Raw genomic sequence first — 26,498 nt, forward strand, 5'->3', positions numbered from 1 at the left:
CTTGACCTCATGATCCACCCGCCTCAGCCTCCCAAAGTGCTGGGATTAAAGGCGTGAGCCACCATGCCCGGCCATGCCTGGCACTTTTCTAAAGGTTGAAGATAGTTTTAACTTAATCTTCACCAACAAACTACTGCCATTATTATCTTCATTAAAGAAGAAGGAGAAGAAGAAGGAGAAGGAGGAGGGGAAGGGGGAGGGGAGAGAGAGGGGGAGAGGAGATCATTATATTTATAGCTTAATAATGTTACTTCTGACATCTTGCTTCATGCTATTTTTTTTATATTTGCTTAATGTTTTCCTTCTCTTCTTTTTCTATTATTTTCTGAAGCAATTTGCAACTCATATTTAACTGATTATGAGTGGAAGGAGTTGAACCATGTTCCAGCCCCTCCTCCCCTGTATACAGCATGGAGTCATTTGCCTGTTTCTTTGCCTCGCCCTCTTTCTTAGGCCCTGCGCTTTTAACTTGAACCTCAAAATACTTTTTACAACTATGTTATTTCTGACACATGATACACATACACATTTGTAGATAGATACATGGATGGGGAGAGAGAGAGAGAGAGAGAGTGTGTGTGTGTGTGTGTGTGTGTGTGTGTGTGCCTTGTTATAAGTTTGTGACATGTTAATTTGAATTTCTGTAAGAAATCAACGTGGAGATGCCCAGGAGACCAGCAGCTCAGGGAGCTCAGGGGTCAAGCCTGGTCATAGATCTTCCTTCAGGAGTTATTAGCATATAATGAGGAGTTATTAGCATATGATCCATATGAGGCTGCAGAGATGTTTCAGAGAGTAAATACAAAGATAGAAGATATGCAGGCTGAGGATGGGAGTCTAGTGAACACCAGCATTTTAGAGAACTGTGATAGTGAATGAGAAAAAGGAGTCAGAGAAGTGAGAAGAAAATTAAGAGAAAGGGGCCATACCATTCAATGGAGCAGAGTGTTCCAGGAAGGTGGAATGTTTTAGAGAACATACCTGGAGACTGTCCCCTGGATCTGATGCTGTGGGCCAGTGGGGAGGTTAGTAAATATTATTCCATGGGGATAATGAACATGCAGGACACAGGGCTGTGGCTGAGGAGATGAAAGGTTCAGAGGCAGCCTGCTCCGTCTCTCTATGCTGAGCTTCTGCTTCAGGCTCTAGCACTATTTAGTGACTTTAGGCAATACTTTATCTTTCTGAACCTCAGTTTCTTAAGCTATACAATTTAGGGAAATAGATTACAGATGTCTAAATACACTCCAATTCTAATTCTATGCGTACTATGATACTGGTAGATATTAAGCTCTCCCCAGACACCCACAACAAATACGTCAGGGGGAAGCATTAACTCCAGAGTAGTCCTCAACCTATGGGCCAAATGAGTCTGAAGAAAAGTCAAATATCTGACTTCCTGAATATTGTTGTTGTTATCTATACCATTTTATACTTAAATTTTAGTCATGAGTGATTAGTGTGCCCTTTTAATATCTCTTCAATGGTGTTTCTTCCCATATGATTGTGGACAATTTTAAGTCAGTCCTTAGTAGCATGGATACATGGGCTATTAGAAGCCAGCTCTTGGTGTCCATCTAGTCCATGTACCAACTACGTCTGGCACCTGGTATGTTCCTTAAAGTTTGCATCTTGTTTTTTCCTTTGAAATACCATTTTTTAAATGATGGTATTTAAAGCAACAATTGAATTGCTACCACGGCGGGAGTTTGCTCAAATAATTCTAAGTCTTGACATTCCTTCCTGGTTTAATGTGCTACCCCTCCATCATGGGCCTCTGTTCAGAAGCCCCCACCAACTTCCCAGCTTGAAAAATGGAAATTCGTGCAAAGAGAGGCACCTTAACAGAACCCTCCTAAACTGTGTAATGAAAAAGGAAGGCTCTAGCGTGCTCCCATAGAACTGGTTAGGGTGATGACTCCCATTATGTTATAAAGAAAGCCAACCAAGCCAAAGGTCCTAACTTTCTACAGCTGATACAACTGCTCCTAAAACTAGCCAAGATCTGATCCATTTGGCTCTGCCTCTCTTTGTTATTGAGTGATTGTTCATTTCTGAATTATTGGAAGGCTAAAAGCAAATATAGGAAAAAGAAAATGGCAGATAGCAAAACCTGCTTTGGGCCCCATATTAATCCAGTTGCCCTAGAAGTACTACCTATAAACACTTAACGGTCATTGAAGCTAATGGATTTTCCCCTTTCTGGTGGATTCTAGCCAAGATTTACCAGAAAATTGCCTTCACATTTTTAAACCCGTATTCTATTAATAAACTTGTAGATAAAATGTCAGCGTTTTAAATAGCAGCAGTTTTAGTCATTTTAATTAATTTTCAGTCAAAAGAAGTTGATTTAATTCACAGTATTGCTGTCAAATTATTAAATTTTGTTTGTATAATAATCAAACTTTTCAAAGTTTGATTATTTTTCTAGAGTCAGTTCCTCTGGGTAGCTTCAGCACGTTGCTTGGACCTCTACTGTAATACTTAAAACATCCTACTAGACATTACAGTAAGTTATTTACATCTCTGTATGCCTCATTATTTTGGGAGCTCCTGAAGGGAAAGGGTTAAGTCTTATATATTTATTTACTGGCCCTCTTAATCTTTGGAACAGAACCTTGTGCATAGTTACTGCTCAATAAATATTTTCTGGCTTGCTAAACTCTGAGGAGGGGTTAGTATTAAGAAGATAATTTAATTACTTACTCATTTGGCTATATGCCTTTACTTTTCTGTTGAGCAGCACCATTTATTCCTTGCTTTGTGAGGTGCTAGCTAGAATCTTTGCTGTGTAATGCTTAGTTCTTTAGAAATTCAAAGTTCTTGGCTCAGCCTCTTGGGTTGTCCTGCCTTTTATAGATGCAGTAAATTTGATCACCATCAAGGGCTGTTAAACAACATGCAGTGATAAAAATAGTTCCCTTTGCTGACATTAGGTGTTTTCTAAAACAGCTCGATAAATTCTGGTCAACAGAAACTCTTTGTGACTTCAAAAGTCGGAAAGTGAACTGTTGACACGGATCTGGGCAGATGGAAAATAAATTGACCGGTAGTTGCTGAGAAATATGTCCTAGGTGTTTTTTACCATAACTAGTGGTTGACTGTGCCTTCACTCGATGATGTTATAATAGAAGTTATGCAAGCTCACGAGGTTAGAAGAGGACTTGTAGGAGGCGACTTGTTTGCAAGGTGATGTATCTGCAGGAGGCGTAATGGGTAGGGTGAGTGGGAGTGGTACGTTGGTGAGTTTTGCAAAAAGCATTGATTTTAAATTTCATTTATTGGGTTCTTGGGGAGAGGGATGGTGATATTGGTAACTACAGCAAAAGAAGCCGGGATGCAGTAGTTGCGGATGTATATCTCTCTTCTCAATTCATTTCTACTCCTGCGTTTGGCAAACTTCACTCCTCAAACTGTACTGTCAGGATCATCATTTTCTTTATTGCCTATTATATGAAACCCAACCCAAAACAAGTGGAAAAATACACCAAACTGGAAGTATAGAGGCCAGGTACCAGGTATCTTTCTGTGTCTACCTAGCCAGGTAAAGTTGAGCAAGTTTCATATCCTTTCTGGAGCCATTGTCTCTTCTTGAAAAGAATCAGTTGGCACTAGATGATATCAAAGTACATGTACTAAGACATCTCAATTAATTTTCAAGCCGTCCTATTTCTCGTCACCACCATGACCTTTTAGGCTTGTTTTATATTAGTTCTAAAACAGAGTATGTGTAGATACATAACTTTGTACCTGCACAATATTTCTGAAAATAAATTTTGAACCTTTTTGGTGGAGCCTCAACTCTCTAGTTCTCTGCTCTTTCACCTTGCATGTCCTCATCTTCCTTACCTTGCAGGTCCTAGAAGGGATTGAACTGCATCGCAGTCTACCTGCTGTTCTTTTGCACTGGCTTGGTTTTAATATGTATCTCCCTCTCTACCTCTCATGCTCCGCTCTCTTCACCTCTTTTTTTTTTTGGAAACTTCCTCAATGAAAGTCTCTTCTTTCAAGATCTGATTCATTATCATCTCTTTCAGGACACAGTATAGGAGTGATAGATTCTGGAAGCATCATTTTAGATTGAATTTACTAAAGTACTTTACTGATCATCAAGAATTATAGGATTCTAGTCCCAGGTCTGCCACAAACAACAAGGCCACTAGCTGCTTTGGGCCTCATTCTTCTACTTTTGTGTAATGACATGGAGATAGGGTAGGAGGTTGAAGTTTATCAGAGAATGTATATTCTCAAACATTTTCATGAGAAGGTAGAGCATACAAATAAGTGAGACAAGTCTGGGGTAAGATCATAGAGAATGCTGAAGGCTAAAAAGAGGCATTCCATTATTTCTTTTTAAAGTCATTTACATGCCAAGCTAAACATGCTTGCCAGTTGAATTCAAATCCCAGGCCTCTGATGTACAGGTTTTGAATTTCGGGGCCACTATAGTGCCTTTTCAATCCAGTATGCATCTTTGTCCTTCAAGTCTCTATTAGATTACATTGCAGTATTGTATGTTAATAGCAATTTTTTGTAAGATTTTTCTTAACCTGTTTCATCTGTTTTGACTCTTGACTCATATATTATGTGCATTCTTTATTCATTCTATAAGCCCCTATAACACCTACCACATGCTTCTTCCCACATCAATTCTCAGAAAAAGCTTGCTGAAATTTGCATTGAAGAGGGCAAGAAACTAAAACTTGGAAAGACCGTAGAAAAAATAAGAAAGAAGGGATGGAGGAAAAGTGTTTGAAACAGCATAAGAAACCACTGTAGAAGTGTAACCAAGGTATGGGGGAGCTGGTTCAGGAACTCTGCACAGGTCTTTGAGTCACATCAGAGCACAGGTTTCTAGAGCTAAGCTGAGCTAGGAGTCATCTGACCTAGTGTTTCCCGAAATGTGGAGCATAAGAAGACAGATGAGCTCCTTTTTATTATGATGGCTGGTCACTTTTATATACATTGGAAAAGTTGCTGTGTATTTTAATGGGTGTTAGAAAAATACTCATTTCCCATTTACAGAAGTAATGTGTTTTTCTTATTAAATTTAGAAAATCATTAAAGAATAAGTAGCATATAGATTTAAGAAAGTCATGAAAATTTTATTTAAATTACTAAGTTTGAGGAAATTCCTTTTTTTTTTTTCAAAAGAAGAAATTGACCTGGCCAAGGTCACACAGTGAGTAACTGGTCAAGTTGGGCTACATCTCAAATAGAAGAGGCAGAGCCTGGGCACTGGGTGCTTTCACTCTCCCTATGAGTTGGATAGGTTTCATATTCCTTCTCTTACTCTGCTGTTCATGCAGAAATTGAACATAATGGGCTCAAACTTCCAGAGTTGTCCTGATCAGGTCCAGGGGAATTAATGGTTCCTGACACGGCAAGAGTCCCAGAAATGTCTCCTGCACGTGTTACCCACCAGCCTTGCTGTGTCAACGGATGGTCCTCTTTCCTCTGATCTGTGTTTGAGCAAATTGATTTCTCAGTCCTTTCATGATTAACAGAAAATTTAGATACATCTTACATCTGTGTTGTTCTTTCAAAGTAATTTCACCCACAGTATCAATTTGAATCCTCATATGAACCCAGGGGGTTAAGAGCAGAATGTGAGATTATCCCCATTTTCCACATGAAGAAAGCCAGTGCCCCGTGGAAATACAGATTCCATACGGGCTGTGGTGCCTGTCTCACAGCTTACTGCTGTTTTTCTCTTTTTTCCCTTCGGAAAGAAATAATGAAAGAAAAAAAAATGTAGGCTGATCTAAATGAGCTGTAATTGCTGGGCTTTAGTCCCATATTTATATTTTATAATGCTGATTTCTTTCAAATAGATTTGTGAGCCTTGTCTGTAATGAATTCTCCCAGAAGATAAATGACTAACTTGTTTCAAAGAGAAAATTTGTCCATCAAACTCCCGGGCCTTGTCTTCAGATTCAGTACTTCTCTCCTCCCACCAACTTTGTTTTTGCCATGTCTGAATAAAAGATCCTACATTTCCCTGAGACAAAAATAAGTTAAAAGAAAGCTATATTGGTGACCTAAGAGATTCCCATTGTTCCAGGAACGGATGAAAGGGTAGATTTGTTTAACTGAAGTATATGTGTGTACTGTGTGTGTGTATACACACACACGCTCACATCTCACACACACACACAGTACACACATACCAAAGTGCTATTTTACATTTATGAACTCTGTTGGCTTCACAGGGATTACGTTCTGCTGCCATTTTCTTTTAGCATCCAGGAAAATAAATACAGGTCCATTTAGGACTGCACCTTCCTGCCACCCTTCCATCTGCCAGGTGGAATATTCCTGAGAGCTTTAGACGACTGCTTATGCCAACTTTTTAATGCATTTATGTCAGCAGTAATACTGCATTATTAAATGAAGCTTTTTCATTGTGGATATGGGATGTATTAAATGCAGCAAGCCCTCTAATCACAGAGAGCCAGCAGAGCCCCACACTCGGTAGCTGGTTCCCAGCCCTCTCCCTTTATTAATGGGCTTCCTTTGTCAAAGGAGGGAATGCAGCATCTTCAGAAATCCATTAAAAGGCGCAGCCTATTGTTGCTGCCCTCAGTCATACCATGTGAATTCAGTTTTCCCCTGTGTCAGGGGAAATTCATCGCAAAAATATATATGTGGGCTCTAAGTAGCCAGCAGCACTCACTCACAGGCTGCATATTTTCAGTCTCACACCCGAGTCCACTCGCTGATGGGTGTGTGAGTAGCTCCTCTGTGCTGCTCTTATCTCCCTGGATGTCGAGACAGCTGTGGCACAACTGAATATGAAATCAGTAGAGACTATAACATGGCAAGAAAATAACCTCTCTTTTCCAGAAGCATCCAGGATCCTTCTAGAAATTCTTTGGAACTTTGTTGCTAACACATCTGTTGCACCATCTAGGGAAAAAAAAAAAAAAAACCTACTTCTGGATAAAAATGTGTCATTAATTCAAGTTTCCTCCACTTGGGTAAGTGACTGACATTAGCTCTGGAAAGCTGTCATTCAGCCTTCCACTTGAACAACGTCAGTCAAGCAAAATCCCGCAGATCTGGAGAAACACCAGTTCATTATTGGGGTGATCTGGAATGTTCCATACATGCTTCTTTATGAAGCAGAAACTTCAAAATTTTGCCAAAGCCAGACACAGGACAGATTCTAGAAAAGTTATAGGCGAATGAGAATTTCACAGCTTGAACAACAGGAACCATTAATACATGAAGTGGCCACTGAATAAATAACATCATTGGTTTGTCTCTTTTGGATGCTTCGTAGAAACTCCTGTGTCTAGAACCCTTACTTGATTCAAGACGAGTTCAGTTCCCCATTTTATTGGGGCTTCATTTTATAGGAAGGATGACCTCACTTTAATTATATCTGTGAATATGACCCAGTGTTTCTTTTTTAGTTAAAACCAACATATCATGTTTCAAGACAGCCTTTTAACTCTGGAAAGTTCTGAGGAACCAGCTCCACCATTGCAGGGGCATTTTAGTCATCAGCTTAGTACTATCCTGCCTCTTTTTGGTTCTACTTCTTATCTACCTTTTCTGTCCTTCTTGATTTTGAGATAGGTGGTTACAATTTTTAAGATATATAAAACATGTATATATGTAAATATATACATATAAATATATACTATGTAATCATTTAGAGTCATGTATCTTCATTTTTAGACCCAAAGCTACTCTGTATTGGCTTTATTGCACTCAGCAAATCATTTTGCTTGTTTTAAACTGAGAATAATAATGAGACCTACCCTAGAGCATCACCACAGGGAACAAATTTTCAGATGGCACATGTAGCGAAGGACTTTTGAAAATATAAAGAACCCTGTGAATGTTAATGATTATCTCTGCTGCGAGGAAGGGCAGACAGAATAAACGACTTTTCATCACATTCTGTGGCCTCGGTGTAACCACCCTGATGAACGCAATGCAGGGGAGAGGCTGGAAGGTAGATCTCCAAGGAGAGTTCCAATGAATGTGGCATTCATCAATCCATGGATTGTGCGTTAGTGTGTATGGTGTAGTGCAGTCCTAAACAATTCATGTGGCTGTGATTATTTTCTCCTCAAGCACTTGCTCTCTGGTGTATGTTGCAACTCTGCCTTCGGCATTCTGTCAGGAATAAGCAATAATTGAACAAGGAGGCCAGATGTTGGTGTCTGTGAATATGGAGATGCTCAAAGAGAAGTCTACACCCGGGTGATCATCAGTGTAGTTGATTATGCTCCAACTTTATTTCTGAATTTTATTTGTATTTGGAAGGCAAGACAAGCATCCCAAGAGTGAGGAATCCTATCTGCGGTCACATTTAAAATGGTCACATAACATGTGTGGATATTACATGCTGCACAAAGTAAGGGTGCATCACACACCCTGGACATTAGAGTTGTATATTTATTATGACAAATTTCCTGAAGTGTGTGGATTTGGCAATCTAACATTTTGCAATATGTTTCTAACATATGGATGTAAAGTAAGGTACTGTATGGGCTAAAAGGATAAATTTTTCTTGCTTTAAAGCATTTTATTGTTCTTTATGTGAGCTCTATGTGTGAGCTTTTCCTATCTTGTGCAGAATGATAGTCAATTATTCTCAGACTGAAGTGAGTAAAACTTCTTTTTAAAAATCTTCTTATCTTAAGGATCTCAGGTTATTTTTTTGCACTTAGGAAGCTTGCAGTGGTTCCTAAATAAAAGTAAATTTGTTATCTGAAAAGTCAACTTAATTTGTGCAACATTTTTCTGCAGATCCTTGTCCTAAGGGAAGTAGAAAGCAGGGTCCTAGAACGTTCAACAGTGCAAAGTAGAAGTTTTGTTTATGTTGCACACTGTGAGCGGCATGGCAAAGTGTGGAGATGGGAGTGAGATTGTGGTATTGCACTGGAGTCGAAACATACAATCAAGCTGCGGAATGTTGCAGTGAGCTATTGATGATAAACAGATCATCTCCCTGTTTCCAGAGGCAATGGGGAAGTTGAATCTTTTTCACATGCAATTCTGCATGTTTGAGAACTGCTTCAGTGGAAGTATCTTTAGGGAGCATTTCACTGGCATCAAAGCCGTAACTGGAAAGGAAGGCAGAAGGAGCTCACATGTTAGACACAACCCTAGTGGAGAGGCATTTGCTGTTTGAGCCTGGATTCCTCTACTAGACAAAGGGATGCATGCTGAGTTTTGCAGGACTACCAAGATTGGCAGGACCTTTGGTGGAAAGGACTCTGCTCTTACCTCCTCACTTCTCAGAGACATGGTACCCATCCTAAATGATATTGACATTATGATTAAGTCCCCTTCTACAGAGAAGGATGCCTGCATTTAAAAAGGAGAAGTGCTTTGGATAATGCCTAGCTAGTAGTATTATCAGTGTCAGGACCAGAACTGGGTGGAATTCAGGGTTTCTGAAACCCTGTCCCAGCCTTTATGTTATTAGTTCCAGGAGTGATTGACTCATAGCCCTAATTAGACCCTCTCGATTTGGGCAAGAACACTGACTCTTGATTTTGGGGTTCAGCAGTGCCTAGGTACTGGCTAGCTGCTATGAGTAGCATTATGTAGGTTAGCCCATTTGGGGACATTTCCCAACTCAGACATGATCCCTAACATTGACCCCATTTATTCCACTTTTCACTGGATGTCAGGATTTTGAGAAGATGCAAGCACAGAGGAGACAGAACTGCACTGAGTAACTGGGGCTTTTGACATCTGCAAGGCCAAACCTCCTGCAGGGCCTTCAATCCCGCATGGATGCTTCTGCAGCCCCTGATGATGTGCAGTGCTGAGGGAGATCACAGGAGCCCCTGAGCTGCCTCCAGGAGTGGGCTGTCGGGCATCCCTCTTCGCAGTGGACTTCCTTTCTGGCGCTGTGCCTCTCCCACAGTTCTAAGAGGCTGATTCTACCCCTTTTCCAGAATTCTTGGTCCACTCATCAGAGTCTCTGTGGATCCCACAAGGTGTTCCTGTGACATAAAGCAACTCAAGAATCTTCTTTGCTACAATGTTGTCTCAATGAAGACATCTAATCTGTTCTTTTCAGACTTGTGTGGCAGAAAGAGGAATTAAATTATGATGTAGAAGATATAGGTTTCAGACTTCGTTTCATCATTCTTCAACTAGGTTACTATGTAATTATGGACAAAGTATTTACTTCTTTCCCTTTAGTAAAACGTCTCCTAAGTTACAAAGCTGATGGGAGCTTTAAATGAGATTGTGGCTGTGCAAATGGTTTGAAATTAAAAGGTGTGTTTTATAATCTTAGACCGCAATGTGGCCAATAAGAATAAGAAAAACTGCCACCTTGTGAGCCCTTAACTATGTTCCAGGTACTGCGTTGATTACTTTTCACATTTTTTCTCTTGCAATCATCACGGCAATCCAATGAGCTTGGTACCATTATTATTCCCTTATTTTCTGACATTATTGTGAAGACTTCCAATAGTTAAAAAATTTTCCTTGTGTTTCAATTATATGACAAATCCAGTATTCAAATCTTGACTCAGCCTCAAGGCTGCACTCTTAACCATCATTGCTGCCCTATTCCTCAATAATGTAGCAATTAATAATAACAATAATAAGCAATGACCTGGAAGACTTATGTTCTTCTATTAATCTGACAATGAAGAAAAATGGCAGAGGGTCAGGTAATAAGTGTATATTTTGTAGAAATTGCTCATGTAGCAATGGCATCTCTGAAGGACATTCATATCCCAAAATATCTCATTTATTGGTGTCTAGAACTCTGTCTTTGCCTGGAGTGTCTGGGATGGGTTGACCGAAGTGGTAAGATCTTTTTTAGTCCTGATTCTTGGTGCTTACACAAAGTAGAGGCTACCTCTATTTATTTGCACAAACTGAAGGAATCTCACTTCTTATTTGTTTATTTTGTTGTTTTGTTTTTCAATGTGAGGCTTTCAGGTAACAGCTGTGACCTCACTCACATAAACCAATGGAAGAATGCAGAGACACCAATATACATGGATAAGCCAGAGATTGAGAGATTATCAAGTTTGCAGAGCAGAAAAGATAAGCCAAGTGTATAAGATAGCAAAGAACCAAGCCAACCCACATCGCACATTAAAGTAAGCTCCATTTTGTCTATTTTTTGTGGGGATACAAAGGGTTAAGAGTCAACTGATAATTTGTAATTGAATTAAGCATTTGAGGATGTATTCTTTGAGCTGTACTTTTTTTTTTTTTTAATGACAACCAAAGCAGTCATTGTAAAACATTTTGGTAACCTCTGTTACCTGCCAGGTCCAGCGCAGATGCCGGGAACCAAACGTTGTAGGATAGACCTAGTCTCTGCTCTTATGGTGCTGACAGTGTAGCAATTCACCTAAGTACCTGGTGGCACCACAATGACAGATTCTGCACAGTTCTAAACATTTCCAATGCTTACATTTTGATCCTTGGTTGAATTGCTTGACTTTATGTTAATTGTTCAAAACAGGATGCAATAGTTGCTTCCCAGTTCATATATACATATGGCCCTCCTCAGATGACACATATACCTTTTAAGTTAGTGGAAAATGTAGATGAGTATTTGCTAACTTTATTTTTTGTGTGTGCTGCAAATGTCCGTTCACAATTTGCTGGTCAAACACACCTTGTAATAGGCTTTGGTAATTTAGCTCCTAGGAATGGCTTGGCTACAGAACCCCATAAAAGTTTATTGACTTCTGCTTGCTGGCTTAGGTTGTAGGTTAGAATGTACCTCAGAAATTAGCTTCATCCAGTTTAATGACTTCATTACAGAGCAGTCTGCGTGCTCTCAAGCACTGCCTAATATATTTTTTAACACCAGTTTGTAGTTATCTTGAGCGATTTCTGTGTAGTAGGAAAGGCGGGTTTCACTTGTTTAAATGGCCGAAATAAAAAATGTCACTGAAATGGGACCCCATGGGGTCCAGGTGGTTGGGGACTTTCACTACCAATATGGTCTGAGGTAATAATTGCATACCCTAACAGCTAACTCCAATGTTATAAAGAGATCACTTGTAGTAGCCATTGCTTTTGCTAAGGGCAAATAAATAGTGATTTGAAAGTTATATTTATGCTTTACATAAAACCAAAGGCAATAGATGTTGATGAATATTTATAGCCGTTTATTTGTCTATATTCAACATCCAATGAGTTTGGTTTTCTCCCTATGCCCAAATAGAGTGTTTCAGGAGGACTATTAACCCTTCTGTAATACCTTAAGTCATGTTATTCCACATTAGTAATGAACTTCTCAGCTCACTGTACATAAATATGGTGACATCTACAAAGCTGACTACTTGCTAGTCTGTTAGCGTGTTGGAGTCTATTCTGTTAGTGCATTAAGAAGTTAAATTTAAGAAAGATTTTAAAATAGGATTCATAACAATTGTAAATGCATGATAATTTTAGAAAAACTACAATGAATATGTAAAGGGCATTAATTCATGCATGATTCTACCACCTGGAAAGAACTACTATTAATATTTTGGTGCCTAGAACTACTATTAACATTTTGGTGTTCATATGTATGTATGAAAATCTTCATAGATATATATATATGGAGATTCTACATCTGTATAGCTGGAGATCATATTCCTCAATATTTCCAGTTATTTTATAGTAACTATACAGTTAATTTTGATAATCTGTCCATTTATTTTTTAATATAAATTTTATTGGCTGCAGAATATTCTGTTCTATAGATTATCCTCTAGTCCCTATTGCTAGGAATATGGATAGTTTCCAGGATTTCATTATTGTAACAATGCTTGTGTATAAACCAATTGGTGTGAGAGTGTGTGTGTGTGTGTGTGTGTGTATGTACAATTTTAAATTATTTTCTAATGCGAATTCTTTTGAAATGTGACTGCTGAATAGGAGCGTGTCACTGATGCTTCACCTTTCACTACTAACTTTCTCTGAGGATTGCTCACGTGGCTGTGCTCTGCAGGCTTTCTTAGGCCTATAATGTGGTCATTCTCACCTCTCTCCCCTTTTCTCCTTGGATTTATACATATGCATCCCCGGGTCCTATGACCTTGGGGCTGCTTTCTTCTTTTTGAGGGAGGCCTTTGAAGGGTTTAAACTGATAAGGGTTAGCAATGTCTTAATTAACAAGATAGAAATATCATTGCCATCCCTGCTGTCTTGTTGGCTAGTTTCCATACTATGCCTACTAATTATCAACATGTCCTCAGCTTCCATCTCCAGAAGATTCTTACGAACTAAAAATCAGGACCCTTTCAAAATTTCCAAATCCCAATAAGACTGTCTATTCCATCAACAACAATATTAACAAATTTTTTTAAAAAGCAACAATAACAATACCTAATACAAATTCTAATGTGCCAGAATTGAATTATGTAATCTGAACGTCAGAAATGGAATTTCTTTAGACTAATTTTAGAATACTCTTTTAACTGAGTGTATGTGATGGGGTGTTGGCGGTAGGGCATGGAGTGGGAAGTGGACAGAGTTTGTACATAATTGTTTAATCGGGTTCTTGATCCTAGGAGGATGTCCTTACTGATTTTTTTCTATTTCACTTGATGGATTGGCAGCAGATTGGGTGTGAGAACAATTAAAAATCTATGAATTCACAGAATATTGGATATTATTTTGTTAAAACTGCTCTGCACATGAGAAAACTGAGGACTAGAGAGGTAAAGAGACAAGATTTTGTGTAGTTGATTAATTTATTTTTTAGGTAGAGTCTCACTCTGTTGCCAAGGCCCAAGTGCAGTAGCATAATCTTGGCTCACTGAAACCTCCACCTCCTGGATTCAAATAATCCTCCTGTCTCAGCCTCCCAAGCAGCTGAGATTACAGGCACGTGCCTCCACGCCCAGCTAATTTCTTGTATTTTTAGTAGAGATGGGGTTTCACCATGTTGGCCAAGCAGTTCTGGAGCTCCTGACCTCAAGTGATCCACCCTCATCGGCCTCCCAACGTGCAGGGATTACAGGCATGAGCTACTGCGCCCGGCCATGTGTAGTGAATTTAAATTCAGTTCCTTAGTCACTCAGGCCACATAATAAGTGTCATGTTTGATAGTCATATGTTTCTAATGGCTACCATACAGGACAGCAGAGAAAAAGAGCATTTTTATTATCATAGAAGGTTCTACTAGGCAACTCTGCTTTTTTTTTTTCCCATTTATTTATTTTATTGCATTTTAGGTTTTGGGGTACCTGTGAAGAACAGCAACTCTACTTTTTAACCTCTAGCCTAATACTCAAATATTGGTTCCACTGTTCCACTGAAACATTTTTTACAGCCACTGAATGTTTTCCAGAGCAACTCTGAATATGGTAACTTTATGGGCAGACCTTTTGAAAGCAATGCATTATTGCATTTCAAAGCCATATTTTGTTTTATTAAAGCATATTGTAATGTCACTGTATTTAAATTATCCACACTAGATGCATAATTACCACTTTAAGTCTTTTAATACACACATCCCTTAATTTTGCATTTTTCTTAAACATATCAATTTGCACTTGACCATAAATAATAGAGTGCTTAGCTCATACATATCAATGAGAATCCCCTTTAGAAGTGAAAGATTGCTTGCTTAATACCAAGGAGTATTTTGGAGAACATCAAATCCCTTGACAGATGCATGTTGCCACAACGATTTATTTTCTTCTGCTTGTAGCTAAAATAGCATCAGTTGCATTTTGCTATTTAACGATATTGGAGGAGAAGGTTATAGCAAAATGATTCACAAACAGTAATTGCATTTCTCAGCTTACCTATTTCCATAAATGAGTCCAAAAATTTAATCTGGATTTGTATGTCAGGCCCAACATTATCAATATTCGTGTCTTCACCAATCACCCAAGAAGATGTTTGCCTTTGTTTCAAGTAAAAATGTATTAGAAGTTATTTCATGCCCCAACATTGGTATATTTCTTCATTTGATTTTGACTTCATTATTCACTGGCAAAAGAGGTAACTGTTTACAGGCTGTGATTTCAGTGGCTTCAATGCCCACCAACATCCTCCTCATTACTGGTTGATGCCTAGAATCCCAGGCTTAGCTTAGCCTAAAATCCCTTAGCTTTTTTTTCTATTAAAATGAAAATATCTCTAGAGTAGGATGTTATTAATATTAGAAGATGATGTTTCAGCTATGACTTGAACAATATGTGTCTGTCGTACAAGTAGAAATTGAGAAAGGATTGAGGTGGTGATACTGATACACAAAGATAGCAATATTAATGGGGAAAGCAAATATTTCTTTTTATGTGGACCTCAAGGTCTCTAGGGATAGATTGAAAATGAAGCTAAAGAGATAACCAATAGCCAGATGAGGAAGGATCTGAAAGCAATTCCAATGCTTTTGGACTTTAGTTTATCAATAGGAAAGAATAGAGGGTTTTTTTTGTTGTTTGTTTTTTTGAGCTGTAACTTCTCTCCTCTATGTGCCTGATCTTCTTAGCTAATATATAAGCTCCTAGAAGTCACAGACCTTGGTTACCTTCCTTTTGCATTCTCCATGTACAGAAATAGCAACTCAGAAGAGAAGAGTCTGGGATAGTGTTTCCCATGTCTGATCCATTCATTACCTGAGAATGAATAATAAAGAAAAATAAAGGTTTTTTCATCCCAACATGGGACATCTGATTAAGTAGCTCTAGAATGAGATCCAGGAATGTATATGTTTTAACTTCAGCTGATTCTGATGGGCAGTTGGATGTATTAAACTAATCGGCAGAGTTTCTGATTCTGACTTTTGGTCTTATCAGACTCTGTGATCTCGTCAAGGCACTCAAATTTGAGGGCCTCAGTTTTCCCATTTGAGAAATTACAACATTGAAGTAGTTGGAGTCTGAGGTCACTTCTGCCGTGATATATGCCTGGATGAAGTTGCTTTCTAGGCCATAACTAATTTCCCACCCTGAGAGTAGAGTCTTTCCTGGGAGTAGACTAGGTAATTCCCCAAAGATATTACCTTGGATCCTTGTACTAATATTCAGTGTCACTGTCCCTGGTGGGATCTTCTTGCCTGAGGGACCTCCATGTGAGGAGCCTGGGTGGGCACACAGAGAGATCTCATGGCCAATGCCATCGCCCACAGGAAAGTGTGGTCGAGAGTCCTATGTAGAGCACCAGATGGTGGTAGGTGGTTAAGAGAGTGTGTGGGGGCTCCCTTCAGACGCCTGTGGGCCAGCATCAGCTGTGCCCCTGCCTCTTGCCAGCTTTTCTCCTACAAGGCCTCCTTGATGCCTGAGCCACACCTCAGGTGTGCTGAAAGCTTGCTGATTTGTTATACAATGTTTCTATGCCCTCTTGTTCCATGGGGAGCTAGTAGGAATTTTCCTATGCTAGCCTGACAGCAACCTCCTCCTTGTTTAACCAGTATGGATAAAGAGTAATTGATGCTCAGTATTAAAAAAAAAATAGCTGGATCTATTTTTGCCTTCTTGGCTGTACTTCATCAGAAGAAGTTACTTGTGAAGTTGTCAGTACTGAGCTGGACTGCAAAGTGTACCAAGAGAATGAGCCACTTATGCAGAAAGAGAGACCTGTGTGTGCTCAGGTCCTCACACATGCACGCAGCACAGAGCAGGCATCTTCCTAATACTCGCCGGATGCCCTGCCTCCAGACGGGCCCCTGTCACCCCAGATTCTGCAAATGGATCAAGTGCTAATGCCTTGAGGCATCCATTGTATGTAAGGAATTAACTTCTTATGCATCTAGAATGGTGTTATTTTTGTAGCATCCCTTGGAAAATTGAGAAAAAGTCACTTTATATGTTGTGAGGATCAAGGAAGAACACCAGCTAAAAAACACCTATGTCAGCCTCCCCAGTCCCCAGAGGGACACACCCTCAAGACATCCTTCCCTGAGGGCTATATCGGGCTTTCACTCACATTCATGGACTGCTCCTTCCGATGGCTTCCTCTCCCCGTCCCCTTCATTCTCACTTCCCCCACATCTTCCCACTAGTTCTCAGAGGATATACAGTGTATGTGGTGTTGGGGGGGGAGGCACAATTTTGATAAATGTGTCTATGAACAGCATTCAGAGAATAGGATAGATATAGCATGGTAGAAAGTAATAAAATGAAAATGAAAAGAAAGGACTAAAAAAGAGAAAGTTACGAATAAGACTGGCATATGCTGACAACAAAATCTTGGATGCAGTACCTGACACACTGCTCACCAATAGTCTAATTGGATTTTCTTCCATCCACGTACTCCTGGGATCCAGGACTATAGTATTGAGACAAACATACTACCCCTGCCATCATGGAGCTTCCAGTCTAGGAGGAAAAGAGATGGAATGAAATTGCAGCCCCTATGCATGAATACAAATGACAATACATGCTGGGAAGGAGAAGATTCACTGCAATGAGAACCTAGAACAGGGGTTCAGGGCTGGTCTGGGGACCTTGAAAAGTTTTTCTAGGGGATAGCATATTTGAGAGGACATCTGCAGAATTAATGCACGTAATCTAAGTGACCAGAGCCAAAGGGTAAGCTTACAGTGTTCTCAGATGAGTGGACAGAGGATGTGGTACTGGATTTTTCAGTGAGGATGAGAGTCTAAGAAGAGGAGGATGAAGGGCAAGACTGTTCTCCTGTGTTTCTTTTTGTGACCAGAAGGGATTTACCAGAGGAGGCTGCCTTAGACCTAAAGGTGTCTTCTTTTCTGCTTCCCAGCTACCGCCCTAGAGGCTTCTTAAGAAAACTAGGTAGATGTGGAACTAAGTTTATACTTGAAAGTGGCTGCAGTCTGCCCTGGTAAATGGGAAGAGGGCCAGTGGCTATGGAGGGGCTGTAAGCTCACAGAGTTCGACTCTTGCTTTTCTGGAAACTTCCACCGGACTGAGAGTTGGAGTGGCAGCTGCTGCCCTAAAGGTTGTGCTCATGCCAGACATGGCTGTGCTCACAGCCCTGGACCCCAGATGCAAGCACAGGCTGGCACTATTTTAAAGCAAAATTATAACCCAAGAATAGAAAGGGGGTGGGTACTGTCTGGATGGGTGTAGAATGCTATCAGACCTAAAGAGGTCTCTGCTTCCTTTTGTAGGGTTTTGAAATTTGCAGACCTGTCCTACATCTATTTTTATTTCATTTGATATCCATAGAACATCTCTATTTTACCAGTGACAAAACCATATTACAGAGAAGTTAAATGACTGCCCAAGTTCACAGACCGTATTCTTTTTAGTTTTCCAAATTGGTTTTCATTTAGGAGTAACACTCTAATTAGAGCCCACATTTTTCATTTAGAGACAAATGACAAGAAAACTGAAATCTGAAATTCTAGAAAGATAAATCTCAGACAACATTTAGGCTTTCTTACACATGCTTCACTATCTCAGCTCCTATATGATGAAAATTTATATCCCCCACGAATAATCTCAAGCTGCCTTGTAAATCATCAGAGAAAGATTTAATTTAGTTTGGTCCCATTAGGTGTATTTATTGTACTCTGAATCATTGGTATGGGATACGTATGACAACTCTGAGGAGACCACAATATCGCAATAAAAGGAAAAATCCATTTTTCCAAGTTTTTTATATAAACAGGTGACCACTATATAGTTCAAGGCCAGAAATTGTTAAACACACCCAGAAGCAGTCAGGGTTCTAGAAGTGCTGAGGGTTCCATGCTCATCTGCATGCTTTCCTGAAAATGATGACTTTTCAAAAACCTCTTAAAAATAGCAAAGTGCACATCAGTGAGACGAAATCTATGTATTTCAATGCAGTGGTAGAAGAAATAGCTGTCTGCTTAAGAAAGCAAGCAAGTTTTCATGACAACAGCATAAAGTAAAGGCTTAACAAATTATGTCAAAGTATTTGTTGTGTTACAACTTAAACTTTTATATTAAAATCTGATACGGTTCAGCTGTGTCCCCCCCCCAAATCTCATCTTGAATTGTAGTTCCTATAATCCCCATGTGTGATGAGAGGAGCCCGGTGGGAAGTAATTGCATCATGGAGGTCATCTCCCCCATGCTATTCTCATGATAGTAAATGCTCACAAGATCTGATGGTTTTATAAGGGGCTTCCCCTTTCGCTTGGCTTTCATTCTTCCCTCTCCAGATGCCTTGTGAAGAAGGAAGTGTTTGCTTCCCTTTCCACCGTGATCGTAAGTTTCTTGAGGCCTCCCTAGCCCTGAGGAACTGTGAGTCAATTAAACCTCTTTTCTTTATAAATCACCCAGTCTCTGGTATGTCCTTATAGCAGGGTGAGAACAGGATACCTTAATTATAATTCATCAGCACTCTTGCAATTTAGATATTCCTGATGAAAGTGTTAGTATTGTCCTATATCATTCAGAAAAAAAAAAAAAAGTGCTGTTGTATGTTTCCATCAACCCCAAGCCTGGCAGATTCAGCTATGAATTTATTTTCAATATCAAAACCATGTTTATGTATAAGAACTATATAATCTGAATGTTATCAAGTGGTCCTTCTACTTAAATGTGTAGATTCTGAGTACTATTTTCATCAGATAATATGGCAGATATGGCTGTTTTTTCCACTCGTTTGTTAATGCTATATATTATAATTAAAACATCTTTAAAACTAAGTAATAGTGTTATTTATGAATTACTTTTTATATTGAGTTGAAGTAGAAACACTTCTAGCATTTTCTTAGAGTGCTGTGAGTGCCATTTGAGAAAAGCTGCCAGCAACCTAAGCAGCTCTGGCCAACCTACCAGGAGCCTGCACCTAATAAACCCGGGGCTGTAAACAAGAGGCTATAATCAGCCCCGTAAACCAGGGGTTGTAAAACTGACTATAAGCAGGCCAAATCCAGGTGTGTTTATTTGGCTAATATAATTTGTATTTAAATATGAAGGCAAATTTGTTCAGATGAGAAAGATATGTTATCCCTTAGCCATAGGCTCCCCCATTCCATAAAGACATACTTTGCCCTATGCACTCATTTATGCTTCCTGCTTAGCCCCTGTGGGTACCTGAGTTTCTGATTCCTCGGTTTTCTTTGCTCAGTCCAAACTGTACTAAATCGTCTAGTTTTTTAGGGATTCTTTTTTCTGATTTCTTTCCAATATTTTGTAACTTAAAAAAGGCCTCTGAAGATGGAAAAGAGAAGCCTTAGAGGTTTCTTGATGTACTAAAAGGCCTTCCTTGCCACCGATGGGGTGCAGAGCTTAACAATTGCTCTTACTCAGCAGGGAACTCATTGTCTTAAGTGTAATAGATTGTGGATCTAAAGCATTCAAAATAACTGGTTCAAACCCAAACAATAGTCTTAATTTAAGGAAGAAAAAAATTTAGACACAATTCAATGAAAGTTTAGCTAATGTCTTCAGAGAACCCTTTATTGTTTGTTCTGACTTATATGATTGTCTCTTCAAATCACTGTTTCTGAGTCTGACAAAAATTGGCATATCAGAAATAGTACTATAATTTTTTTTTGAGTGATATGATTTTCAATTGATAGTCTTAGGCAATTCAACACCTATCAGGTAAACATGTTTGAAACTTCAGAGGAAAGTTTTTAAAGAAAGTATAATATACAATAAATTGAACAAAGTTTGGAGGGGGTATTTATAATAACCATTTGTTCTGCTTATCAAAAGATTTAATAATTAAATGCTAGCCACCCTGGTATATTCAGATGATTGTTTATGGGACTGGCAATTTGGGAGTAAGGGTGAGTGGGTAAATAGAGAGCAAAGAAACACAAATTGGCACCTACTGCTGAGAAAAGTTATCTTTGATCATATAAGGTCCCCACCCCCAAGAAAACATAAGATCAGGTTGAGCTGCAATTTCTCAATCCCAATCCTGAAATGTGAGATGCCCCTCTAGTAGATGTAGACTATTTGGCTGTTAGTAAAATGACAGAAAGTTACAACCTGGTGCCAAAACACAAATATAGGAAAAATAAGTTTATGTCTAACACCAACAAAGACAGTCTCTTTTTATACCCCCTTGGGTCATATTAGAGTGGGAAATATATTTGTAACATATGTAGTAGTGGTGATGGTGATGGTTAGGTTGGGGTATGTATGTGTATGTCCCCAGTTGGCTAGCTCCACTAACATAATATAGTGGGTAAGAAGAAGGATCTTCCAGTCACAAATCATACCACATTGACCAAGCTTCTTTATCCTCAGAGTCTTACTGTACTTTTTCATGAAATCGGATATAAGAAATAGTTCACAGGGCTGTCTCAAGTGATAAATAACACAGGCATATATGGTAAACACCAAAAATATATTTGGGAGAAAATTCCATATAAGGATCATATTAAAACAAGACAATTTAAAGCCTTAGAGGATCTCATCTGGCCATGTTTCATATCAGACTGATCCATGAGAGTCTTTTTAGTGAATGCTCTCTGTCTTGTAGATGGAAGACCACCCCCATTAGGTTGCATTTCACTGGAATATGAATTACCATGGACCATAGGAGGAAACACTTTTTGAAACAGAGCTCCTTAAATCCTATCAGCAAGTAGTATATGGCTGTATAATTACTTATGATTACTGCAATACATCATTTTAGAAAGTATTTTTCAACTGCTTCTCTTCCCCTTATGAATGTATTATTCATATATTTATAAATAACGGTTCACTAAATTTGTTTAAAGAAATCCATTGATTCTAGTAAATTATTAGACACTTGTAACTGTCACTCAGACAATAATCTAGAAATGCCCCACTCAGGATTTCTGGAAACTCACTCTGGGGATGAAGGAAGAACAAAAATACCATTCCATCTGTTAGCCAAACTGACTATACCAAATAATTTGGAACTTAATTACAGAGTTGGCTACATTTTCAAAATGTGATTTCCAAAGGCTGAAAGTTTTATTTAAATCTTTCTATGTTTATTTCCTCTAAGGACCATCAGTGGTGTTTGCACATTTCAGTTTTAGAACCATTGGCTCTGAAGAACCCTCAGATTAGCAGTCAGACCCAGGGAAGAGAGGGAAATGGGGAAAACTGTGTTCTCTCTCTTCTCCCTTTCTTTTTTATGTCCCTTCATCATCCCTGGCATAGCTGAGAACCACTCCATATATTTTCACCTACAAATAGAGCTGTCAGAAAAAATATAGGACACCTAGTTAAATTTTAATTTCAGATAAACAACTATTATATTTTAGTAGAAGTATGTCCATGCAATATTTCAGACCTACTTATGCTAAAACTAATTTATCTTTTATCTGAAACTGGGCATTCTGTATGTGTTTTTATTAAATCTAGCAACCCAAGCTGCAAGACAACTATTTTGCCAAGATATTTGATTGAAAAAATAGGGTCAGAGTTTATCTTTCTGAAGGCATAATTTTAATCGGAAAGTCTGAAAGACCACTCTTCTTTGATCCCCCAAATGAATCTCTGTTGATAGAACTTTGGGCATGCTTGAAAGGTGGCTTATAGAGATTCTTCTGTTGGGAAAGCGTTTCTGTTGTACCTACATTTAGAACATATAGGTGGCATTTGTTCTCTGTACTCACACGCCTGGCAGAAGGAGAGAAGGAGGGAGGAGGGCAGTAGAATCAAGATGCAGTAACTGTTTTATTTTATTATTTTTTTAATTTTTAACCATAAATCTTGGAGTGGGTAGAGAGGGAGAAGAAGGTTGAAACCTGACAACGTCACCCTTTTGGTTACTCAAGCCAAAAATCATGAAATCGAATTTTCTCACATTCCAAATCCAATCCAACAGTAAATGTTGTCAGCTCTCTCTTTAAAATATAAGCTGAATCTATCCATTTCCTATCACATCCTTTGCTAACAAGCCGGCCCAGGACACCATGATTTCTCACGTGCAGTATTGTAGTAGCCTCAGTCTCTCTCCGTTTTCACATTGCCCTTTGAGTTTACTCCCCACACAGCATCCTGATTGATCTTGTTGAAATTTAAATCTGAGATATCCAATTAGAGCCCTAAAATGGCTGCCATTTGACTCAAGTCAGGTCCTAACAACGACCTATGAGGCCAGCACCACTCCCCTCCATTGTGCTTCTCTGAGCTTAATCCCTGCAGTGCCTCCGCATCTCCCTTCCCGTCATGCCGGCCCCCTTGCCAATATCCCACTGTATCACAGACACACGCCTGCCTCAGGAGCTTTGCAGTAGTCTCCTCTGCTTACAGCAGGTATCTGCATGCTTTGCTGCTTAGATTCCTTCAAAGTTGCATTCAGATGTCTCGATCTCAGCAATTGCAGTTGTCCTCTTCTCCCTCTTTCTTACGTTACCTTTTTTCTGCATGGCATGTGTGTTTGTCAGCTCTACCCTTTCCCTGTTTGTCTCATTATTGCATGTCTCTCCCACTAGAATGTAAGCTCTGTGGAGATGCTAGATGTGTTGTAGCCCGTGCGGATTCTGGTTATTAATGTATCCCAGTGTTTAGTGCCTGGCACAAGGAAAGCACTCCATAAATGTTTGTTTAATGAATGAATGAATCAGCAATGGTTTTTAACAAATTGCTTTTGGAGTTAGACTCTTGTTTAGAGATAGCAGAGTCTTAAAAGAATGGACATAGGACAGGGTAGCTGTAATGGCAGGGCCAAATTTTGCAGAATATTCAGAGTGTGGTAGCAGGAGATGAGAAGGCCGAGAGAATAAGGGACAGTTGGATAGGCAGGTCATTATGAGGCCTTTGGTTGTCTGAAGAAGTATGGGGGATGCTTTATAATTCAGCCAGAGACTGCCCTTTTGCAAAATCAGATTCAAGAAATATTTATCACTTCGCTACAAAAGTAATACTCTGCATATCAATAATCTTCATGCTGGAGCTCCTATATTATTCCTAGGATCTGGGAAGACATTAAAATAATTAAAAGTCCAATTTGCTCTTGGCTTTGGGGATCATATACACAGTGTATTAGGGCTACTGATCTTTCTGCAGTTTTTTTCTGCTTCTGTTCTTCCCTTCTGCTTTATGCTGTAATCTCAATTTGAAGACCCTTATAACATTGCTTCTAGAAATATCTTCCTAAGGAATTAATCAAGCCATATTATTGTCTAGCTTTTCAATTAGCACTTTTCCCTACTGAGGATTAACTCCACCTACCCGTTTTCCCATCGTTGTTTTCCTTCAGTCCTTTCTACAGGTTAGCTACACTAAGTTTCTGCACGTTTTCATAGTGTTCTTGTTTTTTCCTCCTCTCTAGAATCGCCTCCATTGCCTAGAGAACTTCCCAGCTCTCAGACCTCAGCTCACATGTCTGCTCTTCGGAGAATTTCCTTCATTTCTCTTGAAGACATTTACTGGTCTCTCTTCTAGGATTTCATAATGCCTTGCACATACCTTCGTTGCAACAGACCTTATCGTATTATAATGATTTGTTGCATATCTGTCACACTCAGAAGATTGAAAGAGCATTTTTGTATCTCTACCATCAATTATAGCATATAGAAGGCATGTAATAAGTAGATGATTATTAAGTCACAATAAATAATTTAGTTTGGAAAGTTCAGAGGAATTTATTAATGCTCCTGTGCATATAGTTCTCTGGAGATAGTGCTTTTGTTTTCTTTGTTCTTGATAAGAACCTCCCATAGGTCAAACCTTGTGACCTCTTGGTCACATTTGAAGATGTGTTGGTTGAACCTTGTTCCAAAATTAGAGAGAGCAAAACGTCTAACAGTAGCTCTTTTGTTGGTCATACCAAAAGGCAAGACAATCAGCAACCTGCTTACTCTCAGGATCTGCCACGTTGGTCAAACCACGTCATTACATGTTGTCAGGCTTTGAGAGAAAGCATTCTTCATTTTAATTCTTTGCATGATTAAAGTCATTCAATTACCATTTGATTTAATTAAATGGCTTTTATGATTTAATTTTAGTGAGAGAAAAAATGATCAGTCATTAAAATGATGATTGAATGATGATTTTTTTATTATTGCTGTAGATAACAGGAAAGAGCCTTTGAGATAAGTTTTGTAATAAAGAATCCTTCTGGTAGTCAGTAAAATGTGTTATCAGTAATGAAAAAGGAGTTGTTGATATTGTTAATTAATAAGTGATGAATTAGTGTGGAACCTGACACTTCATTTACCCCAGTAACACTACCTCAGGAAATTACAGAGAATATTATTCTGTCACTCTTAACAAGAATTTTTCAGAGAGAGACAGAGAAAAAGAGACAGAGAGAGAGAATAAATATGTGTAAGCTTCCAGAGGGAAAAAAAAATCTAAATTATAGTTTAGCACTCAAGCAAAATTAATTGCTTAAAGAAAATACATGGTCTATATTATGGTATGTTGTAAGAATATCAGAATTTACTGAATGACATTATTTTCTCTCTTTTTAAAAATTAATAACTGATACTTTAAGTTACATGTCATAATATTTTTCTTGTTGTGAATTTCATTAGGAGATTTTTTTATTCCCATCAATGACATCCTTTGGGATGCTAAATACCAACTTTATAATGGAGGGAAATAATTAAGGCAATTAATGTTGAGAATTTAAAGAAAGCTACTCTAAGTGCATATATATTTAATACAGCTTGTTGGAATTATTTTTCTGATATAGGAAGACATAGTCTGATAATCAACAAATGCTTAGTTATTTGGCTTTAGGTTCTGACATCGATCATTCTAGATGAACTGGGTATTCTGGAATTCAGAACCCCTGGGTAGTTCTGAAACTAACAACCTGAAGTTAGCACACATCCCACAGAATAAAAGCAAAGTCCTTCACAAGACTGTCCCCACTTCAGATGCCAGACATAAGTTTTGGGTGTTTGTCCTCAAGCCACTTTTATTTCTTCCCAGCTGGATACAAATTCCAAGCTGTGTCATCTCTACCTCAGCAGGGTGGACTGTAGCCCAGTTCTGACACCATCCAGAGTGTCTTTGTCCATTTGCATTGCTGTAAAGGAAATACCTGAGGCTAGGGAATATGTGAAGAAAAGAGGTTTATTTGGCTCATGATTCTGCAGACTATATAAGAAACATGGTGCCAACACCTGCTTCTGGTGAAGGCTTCAAGGTACTTTCACTAATATCAGAAGATGAAGGGGAGAAGGCATCACATGGCAAAGGGAAGGGGATGAGAGAAAGAGAGGACGAGGAGGAGGAGGGCCGTGCCAGACTCTTTAACAAACAGATCTCACAGGAACTAAGAATGCGAACTCACCCGATCCCATGAGAATGGCACCAACCCATTCACAAGGGATCCACCTCCATGACCCAAACACCTCCCACCAGGCCCCACTTCCAAAATTGGGGATCAAATTTCAACATGAGTTTTACAGGGGACAAATATCCAAACCACATCACAAAGTTAGCCCAGACCCCACAGGTTGAAGGCAAAATACAAGACTATTACTACTTTAGATGCCTCTCTAGAGGCAACAGTTGTAGGTCGCAGGCCCACCCAAGCTTCTGATAAACTTAAGGAAAATTTGGGCCGGGCGCGGTGGCTCAAGCCTGTAATCCCAGCACTTTGGGAGGCCGAGGCGGGTGGATCATGAGGTCAAAAGATCGAGACCATCCTGGTCAACATGGTGAAACCCCGTCTCTACTAAAAGTACAAAAAATTAGCTG

General features: G+C 39.1%; 1 protein-coding gene across 5 annotated transcripts in view; it reads left to right on the top strand.

The window, feature by feature from the left end:
• CTNNA2 (catenin alpha 2) overlaps positions 1 to 26,498 on the top strand; it is a 1,139,443-nt gene that overhangs the window by 734,853 nt on the left and 378,092 nt on the right. The window lies entirely within an intron of this gene.

Source organism: Cebus imitator, unplaced genomic scaffold (assembly GCF_001604975.1).
Source record: "Cebus imitator isolate Cc_AM_T3 unplaced genomic scaffold, Cebus_imitator-1.0 Scaffold100, whole genome shotgun sequence".
Classification (NCBI taxonomy): Eukaryota; Metazoa; Chordata; class Mammalia; order Primates; family Cebidae; genus Cebus; species Cebus imitator.